The sequence below is a fragment of the Populus euphratica genome, unplaced genomic scaffold (genome assembly GCF_000495115.2).
Source record: "Populus euphratica unplaced genomic scaffold, PopEup_1.0 scaffold10.1, whole genome shotgun sequence".
NCBI lineage: Eukaryota > Viridiplantae > Streptophyta > Magnoliopsida > Malpighiales > Salicaceae > Populus > Populus euphratica.
This window is the reverse complement of record NW_011499856.1, coordinates 2059733-2076485: the sequence shown is the minus strand read 5'-3', so window position 1 is coordinate 2076485 and position 16753 is coordinate 2059733. Positions and strand designations below refer to the sequence as shown.

The window sequence follows — 16753 nt, the reverse complement described above, 5'->3', positions numbered from 1 at the left end:
AACAGCCCTGTTTTCAGTCAAAACGGTCAGCTTCCACACCACCAATCTCCGATCCAACCGTCCATAATGAAGATCAATATGTCTAGAAGCTGCTGTCAAAATCTCAGCCCGATCCAACGATGAACGAGTTGGAAATCAAAGGAAAAAAGCAGGCTGCTCTATTGCCTCTTCTTCTCTTTTTCTCTCTTGATTTTTTTCTTCTCTCTTCTATTTTTAATCTGCCATTACAGTACCCGAATATTAAATTTTAAAGGGATCAGCTACCTTTTTTCTCAATAAATATAGTGGTCCTATCATCACATGGTACGGACACACACAACAATTATCATCAACCACGTATATACGTTTCCAGATTATGCCTGGATTTTTTTGCGTGTCCCTTAAATATATTTGACCGATTCTGTTCTCTTCTTTTAGTCCCCAGGACCAAGACTGTGATGCATAGCCTCCAAGATTTCATTTTGCAAATAGAGGCCTCGTAGAAAGAAATTAATGTGGTAGCCCTTCCCAATATCAAAATAAATTAAAAACTTTTAGTCCACCAAGCATTCAAATCCAAGCATTGCGTTCACATCTATCCCTTTCTGATGTATTTATTTACCTGAAATTGATAATTAGCACGTCAAAACTCATCTCTTTATACTCGAAACTATCCCTGAAACAACCAATTTTGCTAACACACAATTCCATTTCTCCAACATGCTACTTCTTCTTGCCAGAATGAATTCCTCGGCCTTTTCTTTTCTTTCATATTTTGTTCTTGTATTGTTGCTCTTCATTCAAGTCCCTTCATCCTCGAGCAACGATGACCTGTACACTGCCTGTAGTAAAAAGTTTGTGTGTGGGGATATTTCCGCGGGTTTTCCGTTCTGGGGAACTGACAGTTCACCTGCCTGTGGCGTCCCTGAATTGAAGCTCAGGTGTGAGAATAATGATATCGCCAAGATGACTATCAGTCAGGTTGCATATATTGTTTTGGGAATCAAGCAGGATGATGGAATTCTCAGGATTGCAAGAGAGGACTACATGGTTGGATTGTGTTCACCTCAGTTTATGAACAGCACGTTCAATCCTGAGGTTTTCGAGTATGTTGAGGGTTCCAAAAATTTTACATTCATTTATGGTTGCAAGGATGCTCCTGATCCAACCATAACTCGTTCAATACCTTTCACTTGCAAAATAAATGAGGTTAATGATCGAAGTGGTTATATCCAAGAAGGAGATACTGGTCCTGGGGAATGCAATCGTAGTGTCTTAGTGCCAGTTTCTATAACAGATTGGCGATCAATCTGGAATCTGCAAGCTTTTGATGGGCCACCAATCGGGAATATGCGAGCTTTGGAAGAACTCTTGAAAAAAGGATTCGAGGTAAGATGGAAGGTTGATGGGGAGGCGTGTTGGGAATGCTCCACCTCTTCAGGTATGTACCTCAACTTCTCCTCGAATCTGTTTATGATGAACTCCAGTCACTTGTTGCTTCACACACCTTAGTTCCGTTCCTGTTTTGTTATTTTAATTTTATTTTAAATAGACTTGGACAGAAGTAAACATCAATATGATGATGATGATGATGATGATCTCTTAGAACCCACTTGAATAGTCAGACTGTTAGGGAGGCTCAAACTGCAGAACTAGACCATGGGAACAAGGGACAGCTTTCTGGTTAGGAAACGGTCACACCATAGTTAAATTGATGCCCATGGCGTCTTATCATACAACTAGCCGTAGGAAATCTTGATGGCATGCTCAGCAGAATTTTTGAACTGATAGTGAAAATTATGGGATTTTTGTGAACTAATTGATCATAGCTAAGAATTTAACTTTTCTGCTTTAATAATTGCCTAAATTATTATTCAGTCCTCGTTTTATTAGAAAAATAATTAGGTAGTCCATCTGATTAAAAAAAGACAATATTATATCCCTATGTTTTCATTTCCATGATATTTTAATCTTTTACCAAGTGTTTGTTAATTAAGAGTTGAGTTGTCATCTATTTAACTTTTTTTTCCCCGAAATAACCCTTTTTGAATTAAAATAAATTTATAAAGCTTGATTTGAAGATTAATCTTTTCAAGATTAAAATTATGGGTCAAATAAATTTACTCAAGTTTATCTAAGTTTTTTTTTAAATAACCTTTAAAGGAAATTATGGTTTTTTTAAAAAAAATAAAAAATAACACCACTTTAAAAAAACTGAGTTCTCCTATCAACTTGGTCTAGGTTAAGCCTCAGGTCAGTGAATTATAAAATTGACGGCCGAGCGAAAATTATAACCATGAATTCTTCCATTTTTAACATGCATGTGATTGTTGCCTCGTGGAGCTGTTCATATTCCTTGACGGCTGGACCGGCAAAGTACCAGACAAAAACATACAATAACAGAGGATTTGTAAAAGAAATGTCCGAGACTCTCTGGCAGATTTTTACCTTAGCTTGCATGGATATTCAGGGGAGATGAGATGGTGATTTAGGAAGGATCTCATCTGACAAACAACCTAAACCCCGAAGAAAAAATTAGTTATTCGATTGGAATTAGCAAATCTAATCAACATAATAGAAATTACAGCGAACATTTGATAATTAAAATAGGGGGAAAATAAGGTAGGATAACACCAGGAAATTCACAAGGTGATGCAGAAATGGAGTCCAAATCAGAGACTTGGTCTTTCTGCAGATGTCATTTTCTTCTTTGTTCTGTTTCCTGGGATAATTTATCAACTGAAACTTCAAATTCCCACCTCCTGTTTTCGTCTGATTTGACTTTAGGTGGCATCTATGAAATTAATTTTAAATAATTCACACGTTTACTCCAGGAATTTAAACACAGAGCACCGTATCATCACAAAAAAAATTATCCTCGATTCGTCATCATACCATATAAACTTAATCAGCCAAGAGGATATCAAAATAAGGTTACAGTAGTTACAAACTCGTATTTACAATAAATTATATTTATTTTATATTTTTTATATTTTTATAATGTGAAAGTAGTGATGTGTTTATGCCCTTTTTTATATAGATTTTCATTTAATAAATTCATACTTGGAGCAACAATTAAGATCTTAAAAACTAAATAATTTAAAGATATATCACGAAATTTGATTATTAAAAATAATTTGGCTAAAAAACCTGATTTAAAAATGAACAAGCCGATATTTAAAAAAAAAAATCAAACAACTAACTATTTAAATAATATATATATATATATATAGAGAGAGAGAGAGAGACACACACACACAAAGGCTTGTAGCAACCATGAAAACAGGAATGGACATCATCGATTAAGTAAGAAAGATTTGGTGTATAAGGGTCTACCAAAAATTCTATGCAATCGCTTGTGTCAAGTGGCCACATCACCTTCCAATTTAAGACATACCTGTTATCGGTATTTTGTGAGTTCCGTTAACACGATTTTCTAGGTGGCTCTTAAACTCATCATCATTTATTAATTAAATTCTAATATTATAAATAAAAAACATCATCTCAATCTCAAAATTATAATTTATATTAATTTTTAACAATAAAAAACTTAAAACAGGTTGTTTATTCAATCAAAAGTTCAATATCATTCAAGCTATGCTAATACTTATTAGGATAGGTTTTTTCTAAGATGTTTGGAAGGATAGTAAATATTATTTTTTAAAGTTTTTTTTTAAATAGATAAAAATAATATTTTTTATTTTTTTTAAATAATTTTTGACATTAATATATCTAAATATCTTTAAAAAATAAATTTTAAATTTTAAATATAAATTTTAATGAATTTTTATACCGCAATCCCAAATATAAGTCTCCCAGAAATTAGGTTGCAAGAATATATATTTTACCTGCTAATCAAAAGTATCTTTCTAGTATTCAGCCACCAATGTTTACGTAGGCCGTAGCACAATAGGTATAAAGCCATATATTTAAGACATGAAACTTGAAAATTTTAACAAGAACACAGAATTTGACTATCAGGATTCAAAATACACATTATCTTGCTGACAAAATGATCTTCCTCCTTGTTTGGACACCTGAATTTACGTTGATGCCACTCTCATCGTTCTAATGGAAGCTTCTCTTTGACAAAATCCCCATTGGTCAAATAAGTACTACCAATTCTATTGTATTGATCGAGTAAATAACTCCCACCTACTTGTTTTTTCCTCTTAACTCAATACTTGAACAACGTTTCCTGTCAATCCCTCTGCACAAACACGACTGCTACTCCTTCAGGCCATGTCTTGGTTTATCCTACTCCTAACCATAGCCTTGGTCTGTGGTTCAGCACCTGTGTTTGCTGATGATGATGAGCGATATCTGAACTGCATGAAGTCATTTGATTGCGGAAATATTAAGGGTGTTGGTTATCCTTTCTCGGGATCCGATAGGCCTGATTACTGTGGCTATCCCGGGTTTGAGCTCGGTTGCAGCAACCAAGATCCGGAGATCACAATCATGCGATCGACTTACAAACTCCTTGGCATCAATAACCAATCGCGGACTCTCAACGTTTCTAGATCAGATTACACAGAAAATCTATGTCCTGCTCTCCTTTCCAACACCTCTTTGAATCCAAACCTCTTGAATTACACTTCAGATCATGCTGAGGTAACACTGTACTATGGTTGCCCTAGTCCAAGCGCACCAGCGTTATCATCTCAGTTTACTTGCGACATTAACGACACTGTTATGATGGGATACTTTATAACAGTCAACCTCTCTGTCATTAGTATGACTGATCCCAGCTTAATCAGCTACCTGACAACATGCAACAATAGTGTTAAATTTCCTGCCCGTCAATCAGCTATTGTGCCAATTCTAGTCAGTTTAAATGTATCACAGTTTCTTGAAGCTATTAATCAAGGTTTTGAGTTGGAGTGGAGTGCAAATGATTAATTATGTGATACATGTGAATCTTCTGGTGGTCAGTGTGGGTACAACAAGACCACTACAGCATTCACTTGTTACTGTGCGGATCAACCTCAAGATTTTGAATGCTCAGCATCACCACAGGCACCTAGTCAATCAACAAGTATGTCCTCTTTTCTTTCTTGATGCCATGTTGGATAGATAGAGATAGCTGAAATCTAAGATATGCCCTCCGGGCTAGGTGATGTAGGAGGACCTCTGGTCAAAGAAACAGGTGTGAATCGTTCCTTTGAGAAGAGGGAGGAACCTAGCTAGCTATTAGGAATTGTTCAAAGCTCAATGATCCTGAAGAGAACACCTTCCTCGACCATTTAATTCCAGTATATCAAGCAAACAAAGACTTCGATTAACTGGCAAAGACTTTATAACATGAAAATTTAGGTAGCCCTTTATCACAAGGAGCAATCATTATAGTATTCCCAACCCAGTATGTGTCGAGATATATTATTTCTTTAGCAGTAGCAGGAGACGAGACTGTCTAATGAAATTAATCTCCGTTAATGTAGAATTGCTAAATACTCTTCATTCCCACCAGTCCAGGCTCCTCGTTTAGTGAACTGAAATTGGTCCAGGTTCCTGCTTCAACTTGTCCCGGTTTCTTGTTCAGTGAAATGAAACTAGCCGTCCTACTCTTCTAAGTAATCAAGGAACAAAATTATGTTTCAGATATTTGTAACTTCTGCTGCATATTTGAGTCAGGTCAGGTTTTAACCTGTCATATTTTCGTCTTTGTTGATTTATGGGTATGATAGTTTTCAACCAAATGCTTCAATAATTTCAATAATCGATGTTTGAATTACTTTCAGAGGCTTACAAGTCCATTGGTTTTTGTGTGGTCCTAATGAATAATTAATTGTAGCAATTCGAGGTTATTTGTTAAGAGGTTCAATGTCTGAAATTAGGCTTCTTTCTTCATTCTCGTGTTGACTATGACCCTAAGAAAGTTGGAGCTCTATGTGGTGATAGTTTGAATACACAATACGATCCACATCTTGTTCATGAGATGTTAATTAACTCTAAGTTAATCGCTGGGAGTTTTTTTTTTTTTGCAGCCGTTGATACTTATTTCTTTAGTAGTTGTGTTTAGTGACGGGGAAAATTGAACAATTCAATTACTCATAGTTTGATTCCCCTGTTTTCTCTGTTTTTCGCAATGCCTCTCTGCGATTTTCGCAATGAAAACCTGCTTCCCTTAATGTTCCCGTTTCTTTACGACAATAGCTTGCATGCCTATAGTCTGAATGAAGACATGAATTATTTTGTGTTCCAAAATAATAATTGAGATAGCCACTATCATATTTCAAGTTCAGTCCAATTCATCATGCTTACTAAGTGCCTACTGCCTACTGAAAACTTGCTTCAATGTGGTCATTGATGTTCCTGGCTTTCATGATTTTTTTGCAGAGAAGTCTCGAAACAGTCCACTCGAAATTGGTATAATTCTGCTACACTCACTTTATAAAATCAACTCCAAAAATACATGCTGAGCATTTTGGTTTATTTATTTATTTTCATCTCCAGGACTTAGCTCAGCAGGTGCTGTTATTGGTGCCTTTGTGGGATGCTGGATCATGGCCTTTATACAACGGAGGAGAAGAAAAGCTGCCCTAAAGAAAACCGAAGAACTTCCTATAGCAACTCCTTCAAGCAAAGGCCTTGCTACCTCAACTAATCTCTCTCAAACCACCCCTTCTCTTACCTCCTTAAAGTCTGACATTGATAAGGGTAGTGCCTACTTTGGAGTTCGGGTTTTCAGCTATGATGAACTTGAGGAAGCAACCAACTTTTTTGATTCTTCAAGAGAACTTGGAGATGGAGGGTTTGGCATTGTTTATTATGGTTAGAAGATGAAATGATTTCATTTTGCAGTTTAGGAACTTGAATCCATTAACTGCTTTGTTGACTCTTTCTAAATTTCTATTGCTATTGCTTGTTTTATCAGGTGTACTCAGGGATGGGCATGAGGTTGCCGTCAAGCGCCTATATGAGAACAACATGAAACGTACTGAGCAGTTTATGAATGAAATTGAGATCCTAGCCCATTTACAACACCGGAATCTGGTGAAGCTTCACGGATGTACCTCCAGGCACAGCCGTGAGCTTCTACTCGTCTATGAATACATTCCTAATGGAACTGTTGCTGATCATCTTCATGGAAGACAGTCAAACTCTGGCTTGCTCACTTTGCCTGTTCGGTTAAGCATTGCCATAGAGACAGCCAGTGCGCTGGTGTACCTCCATGCTTCAGATGTCATACATCGAGATGTAAAAACCAATAACATTCTCCTAGACAATGACTTCTGTGTCAAAGTGGCTGATTTTGGTTTGTCCCGATTGTTCCCAACTAATGTCACTCATTTAACGACTGCTCCACAAGGAACACCTGGATATGTTGATCCGGAGTATTATCAATGCTACCAACTCACGGACAAGAGTGATGTTTACAGCTTTGGCGTGGTCTTGATTGAGCTGATATCAGCTTTACAAGCAGTGGACACCAATAGGCGTCGGCACGATATTAATCTGTCCAACATGGCAGTCAACAAAATCCAAAATCATGCTTTGAATGAGTTGGTCGATCCATTTCTTGGATTTGATAAGGATTTCGCAGTGAGGAGGACGGTGACATCAGTTGCAGAATTAGCTTTCCGGTGTTTGCAACAACAGAGGGAAATGAGGCCAAGTATGGAAGAAGTGTTGGAGATATTGAAAAGAATTGAGAATGAAAATTATGGAGCAGAAAAGGCAGATGTATTGGATATTAGTGAGGATGATGTTGGGCTATTGAAGCATGCTTCTTCCCCACTTCAAATTTCAGCAGACTCAATGAGTGATCAATTCTTGGGAAGCAGTTCTTCCACTAACACACCCCATTCCTACTAGCTGTTGAGATTTCCTTATCCTTTTAGCTTAAAATCCGTGAGTAGTAAATTCAAAGTGTTATACAATAAATGAGTTTGCGATTCAGTATTTTTTTTCTTTTGGTGTTGTTTTGATGAAACAATTTATGGTTGATATGTTTGTGGACTAACATAAAGCAATAATGCAGGAATTCGCGGTGGCTGATATATACCTATCACAAGAAGTTTAAGAGTACATCTGTACCGAATCCTCTAAAGCTAGATCAAGCAAAACTAGAGAAGAACAGGAAAGTTATTAATTAGACGTTTCTCACTTTCGAAAGATATATACACTACTGGCAAAGGAATGAATCCGTCAAAAGAACCAGAAATACAAGTTGGAGAGGAATTTCTTCAGATTGATTAGTATTCCAACTTCCATACATCACATTTCACAGGGTGTTAAAAGTTGTGTTTTTTTTCAGGTGTCTGATCTTATATCGTTAATTATCATGTTATTTAAACAGTCAGACACAGCTTTGAGCCTGCAACAAGAGAATAGGTTGAAGCAGGTGGTTGTAACAACGAGGAATGCAGGCTCCTACATGGGAAAACTGAAGATGAACGAGGGGAGGAAAATTTTGACAAGATGGGAAACACTTCTGTAGAAAAGTTGTCCGATCTGTTGTCTTTCTACAACATGATAGGCCAGACGTTGATTGTTGATTGATAGTTTTCTTCTGTTTTGACTGTTTATATGTATATATAGAAAATTTGATGAAGAAATTTGTGTCTCTCTTCTAACATTCCATTATTATGATTGAAAAAAACATAAAGCAGCAAGGGTATTAGTTTTCTAATATATATGTCAAATGTTATTTAATTTTTTTTAAATGTATAAAAATAATATTTTTTATTTTTTAAAATTTATTTTTAAAATTAATATATTAAAACAATTTAAAATAATTTTAAAACAATAATATTAAACCTAATAGCTTTGGGTTCATAGTTGTTAGATTTAGTGAGGAATGATCATTTTTTCTGTTTGTTTTTTAATAAAAAATAAATAACCAAGTTAATCTTTTAAAAAAATTAAATTGAAACTAGTTACGGTTAATTTTGGTTTGGTTCGGTTAATTAAAGTAAAAAACCAGAAAACCGACCATATATGTGTTGATTTGACATAAACTACTGAGTAATGAAACCAGAGCAAAGAATGGAAACATTTCTTTCATCAAGGATATCCAAAAATTCTTTTGCACTTCTCTCCAACAATACAGATTTACTAATTGCATTCAAACAATAAAAAGGAAAACTAAGTACAAGATGCTCACCAGATTTGAGGAGATTAGATGCAAAAAATCCCTTCTGCTTTGTAGTTGTTTGCTTGTCTGGGTTTTTCATCTATATCTACTAATGAGTTTTTAGTTTCCTCGAGCTTTTTTTGAATTTCCAAGGAAGAGAATAATAAGCTCAGATCTTGCTGGTGGAAGCAGAAAAGCGGAATGAAGAAGGTCTACGAGTTGACGAGCTAAAGTTAACTACCTCAGTTTTATCAAGTTTCTAACTTAAATCGGCTGTCAAATGTAGCTGAGAATTGTAGAGTTCATGGAGAAGACGAGAAGACAGAAACCAGAGAAGGGGAGACGCTGAGATTGAGAGACAAATTGGGGGAGGAACCGGTCGGGTTTGATTTGGTAACTGGGGTTAGAAAAAAAAATTATATTAATACTTTTTATTTTTTATTTCATAATTAATTGAACCAGTTTGATTTGGTTTAATTTAATTAATTTTAAATTATTAAAACTAAAAATGTAGTAACCAAATGTTTTTTGGAATTTCTAATCAGTTAATTGAATTTTTTTGGTTTAGTTTTTTTAATATTTTTTTATTTTTTTAATTTAATTAGTTTTTAATTTTTTTACCTTTAAATTCAATAGTGTCAGATATTAGTTAAAAATCTTAGAATTCTTGATCAGAAAAGATTCGATTACATAAAACTTATTTAATAGTTAGAAGCTGTAATTTTTTATATAAATAAATATGAGGGCAAATATATTTAAAATTTTTAAAAAATATTGAATCCATTAATAAAAACTTGGGAGGTCAAATACTTGCGTGATTAAGTGTTTTTAAATATAGTAGCCTTTTACCCTTTTGATGGTAGCAAACGCGGCGACGTTTTTGGCGGTAACCAGATGCAGCGATAGCCTCTCGTAGTTGCAAGAACCTCCTGCAATGGCACCATACAACATCAGCAACAAGAGCCAAAAAGTTTATCCAGCAGCGACACCTAAACGCAGCTAGAAAAGTCAAAACAAGTAGGTGCAAAAGACAACGTAGAAAAATATAGTAGCAACTCCAAAACACAACAATTTCAACATACTTTAATGGCAGAAAAGAGAGTCCAAAATTAGAAAATTTACAGCAGCACTAGGTACCTTCCAAGGCATAAACAACCTCCAAAACAAACTAGAAATCATCCTCTAATAGCAATAGAAAAGAGTCTTCAATGAATAATTTTCATTATGATCTTTGAAGCATGTTAATGGATAATTTTCTAAGTTCTAAGAAGTAATGGAGAATTTTTTTCTCATTGAATAACTGAATCATCAACTACATCAATAATAACATGTATGCAAAATGAAGATAGGAATGCAACAATTAAAAGCTTCAAAATAAAAAAATAAAAAATTTCTAATCGATTGACTAATCAATCTTGAAAATTACTAAATTATTTTTTCTAATCCATTGACTAATCAATCTTGAAAATTACTAAGAAACAACTAGAGCAAAGAAATTGTAACTTTAAGGACTTTGAATGAAAATCTAAATTGCTTTAGATAAATATGAGAGAGACGGTCAAATAATATTTTTCACAAATGATGACAATTATTAACAATATGTGGATCCTTGATGATAAAATTGAGGATATCATCATTATTGAGAAAACTCTTCTTTCATTGATGCCAAAATTCAATTTTGTTGTGCGTTCAATAGAGGAAACTAAAGTTATTGATAAATTGCAAAGTTCCCTACTAATTCATGGCTAAAAGTTGAATCAACAAGATAAAAGAAGCAAGTTTTATGAGTTTTATCTAATAATCATTGTCTTTTACCTTACGAATAGGTGGTTGAGGAAATGGATGGAGCATAAGCAATAATAATGTTAGATAATTATTCAACTTTTTATGAATCAAAATCAACAGCCAAATTAAGAGTTTATGGTATAGATGTGAAAATTTCAAATCAAAATGTCAAATTAATTTAAATAGTATTGGTGGTAGAAACTTAATTTTACAGGAAAAAAAAAGATGAAACATCTTTATTGATAAATTGTCATATGAATGAGAAAAATCACTAAAATTTATGGTACCTAGACACTGGTTTTAACAATCACATGAGTGGAAATAAATTAATTTTTTTTGGTTTAGATGAATCTTATCAAGATTTTGGAAAGCTTGACAATGAGTCTAAAATTTTCATAGCAATTCTAACTAAGAATAATATTGTCCATACCATCTTTGATGTTTTTTTTATTCCAGAATTAAAAACAAATTTACTTAGTATTGATCATCATAAAAAAAAAGTTACAAAGTTTATTTCAAAATCAAAGGATGTAGAATTGGAGATAACAAATTGGGCTTAATATCCTCACAATATTTCTCTCTCTTTTTTTAAACAAGATTAAGGGTTTGTTTAGAATTGTAGTAGCGGTTGCGGTTCAAGTTATTTTTTGTTTAAAAATATATTAAAATGGTTTTAAAAAAAATTATTTTTGATGTTAACATATCAAAATAATTTAAAAATATAAAAAAATATTTTTTAACAAAAATATTTAAAATTTAAAAAAACACAGTTTCAACCATATTTCCTAATAAAACCTAAATTAGAAAACATGGCTATGACATTTTTTCCATAGACATCTTAATTTTAGTGGATTAAAAACTCTATTTCAAAAGTATATTATGATGGAGTCTTCCTCAAATTACAACTCTTTATGTTTGTGAAGAATATATTATTAGCAAACAATATCAAAATTAGTTTCCACAAGAAAAATCATAAAAAGCGAAGAAGCTATTAGAACTTGTTCATTCTAATATTTGTGTAATATTTGTGGGTTAATAATTCTATTTTTTAATGAAGGTAAAAGATATATAATTATTTTTATTGATGGTTATAATAAGGAAAATTGAGTTTATTTTTTGCTAGAAAAATTTAAAGTTTTAAAAGGTATAAAGTAGTTATTGAGAATGAAGATGACAAGCCAATTAAAGTTCTTCTAACAAATCATGGTGAAGAGTATTACGTACATGAATTTGCAATTTTTAGTGAGACTCATTGAAATAAAAGGCAACTTATTGTAGCTTATATACATAAATAAACATACTGTGTTTGTAAAAGGAAGATTCACACTAATATGGATATGGAATAAAGTCTTTTAACAACAAGTGGCTTGCTAAAATCTTATTGGTCTAAAGCAGTAAATTCAAGTATTTGTATTTATATTTTGAATAGAAATCTCATACTCTATATTAAATATAAGACATTAAAGGAAGCTTAGATTAGATGAAGACTAACAGTAAATCATCTTAAGAGTTTTTCAGTGCATTGTCTATGCCTATATTTCAAACCAAAAAAGAAAAAAAAATGATAAAGAAGAAAAATGTATTTTTTGTTATTAATAATTATTTAAGATCTTATAAACTATATAATCATAACACTAAAAATTTGTTATTAACCGAGATTTTTTTTTTCATAAAGCTATATTTTGAACATGGAGCAATGATGGTGCCAAATAAAATATTTCAGTGAATTTAAATAGTGAAAAAAGTATGTAAAGAAAAGCTCATAAAAAAAATACCACAACCAGTGAATAATCAAAGCATATCTAATAATCAAAGACCAATGAAGATGTTACGATTATATAGTTTATAAGAGTATTTAATCTCCCCGTAAATATGAGATTCAATGCATTCATAACTTCAAAAGAGAGTTGAATCAATCCATAAAAACTTGCAATCGAGAAATATAACAATTGATTTGTTGAGAAGTTTGCAGCTGGGGGCAATTAAATTGCTCCGACCAAGGAAGATCTTGCAATTCACAATCGAAGACTTGAATTTTGCCATGAACCCTTCTCGACCAAATACTAGTAAACCATGCATGAAACACGATGGTACGTGTCCCATGACTCCAAACGGAAAATATTATGCCATTTCCCACTAGCGAAGCTCTTAGACCAGCCTCCTGTTTACACTACAGACGGCAGAGACGGGACTAAGTTGAATAGGGGAGGGTCATGGAGCCCCCCAAACTTTGGAAAATCATAAATTTTACCACTAAGATTTTGAAAACTCTTAATTATACTTCCAATATTACATGTTTCTCCTCAAAAAACAATTTTACTTTCTAATTCCGCCCCTGACGAACTGCGACATATAGATTCTAGAACAACTTAAATCATCTTTGCAAAATTCAAGTCAATTACAAGAACTCTCTCCACTTCTTTTTTTTTTTTTTTTCCTGTTACACTATCCCAGTCCACATTCTGGTCCACTTTGATGTTCCTTACCATTGAAAGTTGAAAGTTGCGGTGACTCCATTTTAACCTGACTGGTAGATATGGATGTATATATATTCAAGTATTATGTATTTTTTTAATTGAGAAGAGGAAAGAGATAAGTTTTGATAAACAATAGATTACACTGTTCATTCGCCATCCTCTTGAGTTTATTTTATAATTATAATTTATAATATAATTATAATATACTTATAATTGTGGTTAGAGCAACTATGAATTCAACTGTGGCCACACAAGTATTTAAAAATACAATCTTTCTTTCTCTCAGTTCATTATTGGTTAGAGCAACAATGAATTTATATATGCAGGTTGTATAGAAGACAAGCAGGAGCTGCTGGCCACAGTTGAGTTCTTTATTCTTTTTATTGGAAAGTTCAATGGGCCTTGTTCTTGACAATTGAGCAGCCGTCTCTCGTACTCAATCTCTCTTATGTCAGATTTCAGCAACTTTCGATGTCATTTTATTACCATCATGCCATATGACTTTCGCAACCATGCTAGAATATAAGCAGATATACAAGTCTCCCAGATCAACTCTGTTCTGTATGTTTCATGAGTGATGAACAGTACATAGACTTCGTTTTGCAGATAAAAGAGTAGTGGAGATTAATGTGCAAGAGCTTTGAAATATATATATATAGAAGACTTTTCAAGTCAATTAAGCATTCATTATTGTAAGCAGTGCATCTAGCTATATCGATCGCCTTCTGATGTATTTATTTTCCTAATTTTGATTGCTATCATGTCGCTACTCATTTCTTTATCCTCTAAACTTTCCCGGAAACAACCAAGCTCACTTTACTAATTACACAACTCAATTTCTCCTATACTGCTTCCTCTTTGCCAAAATGAACTACCCAGTTTTTTGGCTATCTCCTTCCCCTTCAGTTTTTGTTACTGTATTGTTTCTCTTCGTTCAGGTTCCTTCATCTGTCAGCGACGGTGCCCTGTTCGCTGACTGTAGAAATAAGTTTGTGTGTGGGAATATTTCCGCGGATTTTCCTTTCTGGGGAACTGGCAGACCACCTGCCTGTGGCATACCTGAATTGGAGCTCGAGTGTGAGGATAATATCGCCAAAATTAATATAAATCAGGTTGCATATCGTGTTCTGGACATCAATCAGGATGATCGAATTCTCAGGATTGCAAGAGAGGACTACTTGGTTGGATTGTGTCCGCCTCAATTCGTGAACAGCACCTTCAATCCGAAGGTTTTCGAGTCTGTTGAGGGTTACACAAATCTTACATTTATTTATGGTTGCATGGCTGCTCCTATAGCCATGCCTGCTCCTGGACAATTCACCTGCAAAATAAACGCGGTAAATTATCAAATTGGTTACATCCAAGCAGGAGCTACTGGTCCTGGGGAATGTTATGGTAGTGTCTTTGTGCCAATTTCTATTACAGATTTGTCAACAGTTTTTATTATGCCATATTCGGAACAAAGCTTGAAAGAAGGATTCGAGATAAGATGGACGGTCGATGGTGAGGCTTGCAGGGAATGCAGCAGGTCGTCAGGAGTTTGTGGTATTGACTCTGGTACTAATCAAACAACTTGTTACTGTCTGAATCAATCAAGTGGATCAAGAACATGTGCTCCTCCTGGTTCGACACCAAATGCTGATCCTGCTATTCCAGCTCCAGGTATGTACCTCAACTTCTCCTCAAATCATCAGTCCATGAGTGCTCCAGTCACTGCTTGATGCTTCACACACCATGGTTCCTTCCCTGTTTTATTCCTTTAATTTTATTTTAAGTATGCTTGGAGTCTTTGACAGAATAAGAGAAATATTTATCATGTTTTAGAACCACTTCCACTTTACTAGTGAGGCTCAAACTGCAGAACTAGAGGATGGTAGGAAGGGATGCCTTTCCTGTTACGTAATGGCCACTTGACGCGGTCAATATTGGAGTGGGGTCTATTTACATTAAAAAAAACACAATTGTTAATTAACTACAAACGAAAAGAGGAGCACCTCCTCGTGAAATACCATTTGAATAGTTTTTTTTTTGTTACATTTTTTAAATTTTATTTTTTAATATTATATTTTTTATTAAATTATAGTACTCTTATTATACAAATCATAAATTTAACAAGTTAATTTAATTTAAAATATTAATTTAGTTGACCTATTTTTTTTATTTTTTTAATTCCATCATTCAATATTTAATTAATTAAAAATTAAATTTCATGATTTTTTTAATGTTGGATTTTTTTATTAGGTTGTCCCCGTCTTACGACCTAGGTCACAGATTTAACAGATTAACCTAATTGACTCAATTATTTTTATTTTTTAATTAACTTTTATTTTTATAATTTCATCATTTAATATTGTTGTTAATTAGTAAATTAGGTTTCATGATTTATTTAGACTTACTTTTTATTAGGTTATCCTGGCCTTAAAACCAATAATGTTTAATGGGTTAAACCGAGTTAACTTTGCTCATTTTTTATGCAATTTTTTTAATTAGAATTTTTATAATTTTCATCATTTTACACAATTAAAAATTGAGATTCATAATTTATTTTGATTTGCTATCTATAAAATTATCTCAGTCTCATGACTAAAGTCATAGTTTTAGCATATTAACTCGGGTTAAATCAAGTTTTTTTATTTTATTTAAATGAAGTTATCTTGGTTTAATGATTCAGGTCATAAGTTTGATAGATTAACTTGAGTCATTTTTTATGTTTTTTTTTAATTGATTTATTTTTTTTTAATTTTGAACTTCAATATTAGGTTGATTAGAGATTGAAATTTATAATTTGCTTTAATTTGTTTTCCATAGAGTTTTCTCAGTCTTATGATTTTGGTCGGTGTTTGACAAGTTAACTTAAATCACTTTTTTAGATCTTTTTGAATTTATTTTTTTTATTTTTTTATTTTATCTTTCACTATTGGATTGATTGAGAATTAAGTTTTATAATTATTTTGATTTGTTTTTTAAAGGGTTATCACGAACTCAAAAATCAGGTAGCAGATTTTACATGTTAACCCAGATTGACCATAGTTTGTAATAGTCTAGCCTAACATGCTGTTTATTATCCGTTTTGGTCCCTACTGCCCTCACAGTTTTGCTTCTGGTGACGCGAGCCCACTTCTGAGCCTAACATCTCAAAACGCATATAACATGTTAGTAACCAGCACTACTAATAAAGTCAGCTACCAAACTCTTACTCATCGATGTGGAATATTAAATTCACTCCCTTAAGGAGCTCGACGACCCTATCGGTAAAATTAAATAGCTAGTGCGATTAACTCTGATACCAAATCTAACAGTTCGGCCCAACATGTTGTATATTATCCACTTTGAGCCTTATCATCCTTACAGTTTTGTTCATGGTGATGTAAGCTCACTTTCGAGCCTGACGTCCTAAAACACATACAACATGTTAGCATCCAACACTATTAAT

The 16753-nt window shown here is 33.3% G+C and overlaps 2 pseudogenes; both read left to right on the top strand.

The window, feature by feature from the left end:
- The first annotated feature begins 408 nt into the window (after positions 1–408).
- LOC105123404 (probable receptor-like protein kinase At1g67000) overlaps positions 409–16753 on the top strand; it is a 90408-nt pseudogene continuing 74063 nt past the window's right edge.
- On the top strand, positions 3801–8618 carry LOC105123397 (probable serine/threonine-protein kinase At1g18390; annotated as a pseudogene).